Source organism: Acomys russatus, chromosome 8 (assembly GCF_903995435.1).
Source record: "Acomys russatus chromosome 8, mAcoRus1.1, whole genome shotgun sequence".
NCBI lineage: Eukaryota > Metazoa > Chordata > Mammalia > Rodentia > Muridae > Acomys > Acomys russatus.
The window spans coordinates 1,639,153-1,643,946 of NC_067144.1; positions in this window are offsets into that span (position 1 = coordinate 1,639,153).

Sequence of the window (4,794 nt, forward strand, 5' to 3'; positions counted from 1 at the left end):
AATTAACTCTAAGCGGAGACTCTGAAGGCTGGCAACTTGGGTAGACGCTTCTCTAAGCATCTTGTCCATGTGGACTACTACAGGCTGACAGCAGGTCGGTAACTTAGAAAGTGGTGACTACCCAGCGAGGCATGTTGAGGCAACAGCAGACATTCCTACTGGCCGATCAGGTTTCCTCATATATCTGACATCAATGAGTAGTTCATGCCTAAGACGCCTGAATTCTGCCTGTAAGCTCTTAGCACACGGCATCTCCGGCAAGAAATGGGAAGCTCGTCCAGCTACTGCAGCCTTCTCACAGCAACACACGGAGGCTCTCACAGCTGCACACTGAGGCTCTCACAGCAACACACGGAGGCTCTCACAGCGGCACACTGAGGCTCTCACAACTACACACGGAGGCTCTCACAGCCGCACACGGAGGCTCTCACAGCCGCACCGAAGCTCTCACATCCGCACACGGAGGCTCTCTCTCACAGGGGCCCACGGTCTTGGGCACTGGAAGGGGCCTCCTAATTACATCTTTGAGCATCATGGGTACGCGTCCGGCATATCCTGCAACTGAGGACTGCTGAAGTGTAACCCCATGAACATGCCCATAGACCTCTCTGAGACTGAGTTCACATGATGGAGTGAGTGTGCTTGATCCTGTGGTGTCCATTGTTTCACCAAAAACCACAAGTTTGCAGCTGTACTCAAGGGTGAGGGAGTTCTAAGCCGCATGCGCTGCCTCCCGTGTGACTGGAAGGTAAGTGAGTGGTCCACTCACAGTTTGTTGGGAGCTGCAAAGGACGTTTGTGTACAATAATTGAAGTTTGGGGTTTCTGGTAGTGTCTGTTCACTGACTGACCTTCATTTAGGCTCCATTCTCATAACTAAAGAAGACAACTCAGACTTATAATGGGCTCTTAGGCCCATCCTCATACCAAAGGACTACAGGGGAACAGGGGAACCGCACTAGTGGCACAACTACCATTAAGTCCTACTCTGCCATCAATCCCCCGCCCATTTATCAGGAGACGCATATTCTGCCAAGGGGCAAGATACCAGGGTAACAATCATTCAAAAAGAACACGTTGTGGTGGGGCACGCCTTTAATCCCAGCCCCTCAGAGGCTGAGGCAGGCCAACCTCTGAGTTCAAGGCCAGTCTGGTCCATAAAGTTCCAGGACAGTCTGGGCTACACAGAGAAACCATATCTCAAAAAGCAAACAAACAAAACAGAAGAGAAAAGAAAGAAAAATTCTGCCCAAGTAACCAGGCTTGCAGTTTCCCATCTCTGTTCAAATGGTCAGGGTAACCTGGGAGTGGACCCTAACGGCGATTTAAGGATGGCAGTGTATGTAAGTATATGAGCTTAAGGGCTATATAAGCTAGTAAAATTTTCTGTTCAAGGCTGAACATTAGCCAAAACTAGTTGTGAGCTATTATTAAGGAGAGTATTCCTGCTGTGTGCAGTGGCACATGCCTGTAATCCTAGCATTCAGGGAGTCAGAGGCAGGAGGATCTCTGTGAGTTCTAGGCCAGCCTGGTCTACAAATTGAGTCCAGGACAGCCAAGGCGCTACACACACACACACACACACACACACACACACACACACACACACACAAAAGTGTATTCCTTTATCCTAATACCTGAAGTGTGGGGAGTGACTTCTCACTGCAAAACACAGTCTTTTATAAACTAATTTATTTTTATTTTATGTACATTGGTGTTTTGACTGCATGTGTGTTTGTACAAGGGTGTTAGATCTCCTGCCACAGGAGTTGCAGGCAGTTGTGAGCTGCTATGTGGGTGCTAGGAATTGAACCCGGGTTCTCTGGAAGAGCAGTCAGTGTTCTTAACCAGTGAGCCATCACTCTGTCCTGACATATTACTTCTATAATGAGCTCACAACTGTCTGTAACTCCATTCCCAGAGAAGCATCTTCTGGTCTCTGTGGGTACACACATAGCACACAGAAATACATGCAAACAAAACACCCATATACATAAAAAATAAATAAAAGTTAAAAGTGAAAATGATTTTTAAAAAATCAAACCAATAACAGCAAAAGTGAAGAAATGGACAAGATTTTTTTTCTTACCAATTTTTCTTTTTTCTTTTCTTTGACTTAATTAGGGAATTGTTTTGTTTTGTTTTGTTTTTCAAGACAGGGTTTCGATATGTAATAGCCCTGGCTGTCCTAGAACTCTCTTTGTAGAGCAGGTTGGCCTAGAACTCACAGAGATCTGCCAGCCTCTTCCTCCCTAGTGCTGGGATTAAAGGTGTGTGCCACCACACCATAATTAGGGGATTTTGAAATTCTGATTTTAAAAATAGAAGTCTACTTTAGTGACACATAAAAAATTACTCATAAATTGACACAGTTGTCATTGCCTTTGGTGGCTCAGTGCCTAAGATAACCTAACTCTGGTTCCTGCTCTGTTATTTTTTGTCACAGTTCATCACTTCATTTGGTTTGGAGTAACAAAAGAAGCGAAAACAATGTATCAGACCAGCCAGGGCTGGTCTCGAGTTTTACGGAGTGCAGTGGCTCACACCAACAGTCTCAGTACTTCAGAGGCAGACACAGGAGGATAGATACAAATTCAAGGCCAGCCTGAACTACATAGCAAGTTCCGGGGTAGCCAGGGTTAACTAGCAAGTCCCTGTCTCAGAAAAAAAAAAAACAACAACAACAGAACCCAAGTTTTGGGGGCCAGAGATTTAACTCGGTGGTGACTGTGTACAGAGTGTGCACGACGCTGCGTTCCATCCTCAGCAGCACTAAATGGGTAAGTCCAAGGCCCCTCTCTCTTTCTGGTGGACTATCATCAACTTCCTGGCATTTGTCCTTTGGTCATTTCATGCTCACAAAACAAAAGATCCATCTTCAAGCATGTTGGTGAGACTTCCTGTCTGATATTTGACTGGTTGTTCCTGCTAAGCATGGCTTCCGTGTTCCCTTGTTTCTGTTTTTCGGACAAGAAGTCCACTAAATGTTTAACATAAAAAACAAGCACGTCCTAGAGCCATGTATAGTCTGCTCCTGGGTCATAAGTAGTAACACACGCTTTTCTGGAGAACATTTTTATAATGCCGGACCCAGGTCTAGTAGGCAGAAAGATGTTCTGAGAGACACTTGTGTTTCTGCATCGGGTCATCAGACTGTTGAAAGAACTGGCCCTAGCAACAAGGGAGTTCTCCAGAAGTCTCATGCTAGGGAAAGAGGCCCACGCAGACAAGAGAAGGACATCAAAGATTCATTCCGATGTGCGGATCCTGATTGTAGCTCACTCCCAGGAGCGAGGGAGCTCTCCTACACCACCAGAGAGCACGTCCGCGTGGGCTCTAAAGCTGCTGGATGCACTCATATTCAACACCATCAACAACCAATAACTAAACATTCTTTTATGTTTCTAAAAATTCTTTTTTTGTTTTTGTTTTTGTTTTTGTTTTTCAAGACAGGGTTTCTCTTGGCTGTCCTGGACTCACTCTGTTGACCAGGCTGGCCTCGAACTCACAGTGATCCGCCTACCTCTGCCTTCCAAGTGCTGGGATTAAAGACTTGCACCACCATGCCCGGCACTCTAAAAATTCTTACAGTTAGATTTTAAACATTGATTATGGGTGCAGAGGCAGGCAGATGTCTGAGTTCAATGCTAGCCTGGTCTATAGAGCAAGTTCTACGATAGCTAAGGCTACACAGAGAAACCCTGTCTCAAAAAACAAAACAAAATTTGATTATGATGTTTAATATCCTACCTAGTAAATGTTAAAATAACACCAGCCTTGATATTAATGAACTTACAAATGAAAATACCATGTCTCTTTCATCTGATCATGCCTTTCTGTTATCACAGTCTGCTTACCCTAAATCCCTACCTTATTTAAAAGTATTTGAAAGAATCCGTTTTTCATTGTCTTTATAAATGTGTGCATGTGTTGTTTGTACATGTGTGTTCTCATTGTTTAGTGTATTTTGTATTTTGATAGAATAAGAAAGTCTAATTTTTATTATTTTTTTATTTTTTGGTTTTTCGAGACAGGGTTTTTCTGTGTAGCCTTGGTTGTCCTGGACTCACTTGTAGACCAGGCTGGCCTCAAACTCTCAAAGATTCACCTACCTCTGCCTCCCAAGTCCTGGGATTAAAGGTGAGAAAGTCTAATTTTTAAGTAAACTTTAACTCTATTTGTCCTAGCTAGATTCTTATCCTATACAAAGACTTTGTTTAATTCTTCTTACCCAAATTATGCAAAAGACATCAATGTCTAACAACAATATTCATGAGGTTTTATGTCTTAAGTACTAATGTTTCTTCACTAAATTAATATGTAAAGTTCTTTATTACAATTATCTGGGTTTAAAAATAATTAAACAATATTTGTATTTTAGTAAGAAAAGAAGAGATAAGACTGCTGTGATTCTTTCAAAAGTCCCATTTCTAGTCATTTAGATATAAATAAGATAGTTCATTGAATACAAATAACTGTAAACACAGGGAAAACAATATAGTGTATCTCTTTAAAGTATATAAATTTCACAGGCCATTCTAACAAAAGAAACAACTGTAGATGTTCATGTATCTTCCCTCTCCACCAAATCTAATTCCCAAGTTTCACCCCTAGCTCTGCAGACCACCTGCTGAGCCTCAGCCCCCCCCCCCCCCCCCCCCAGCCCTAGCCTATCATGCACATCTTTCTCTCCTCACCTCCCTTCCCCAACTCACTGATTTATCCCAGACCGTAACTCCAGCAGGCACTCCCTGGGAACCCACAGGTAACAAGTAGGCAAACTGAAGCCCTGCAC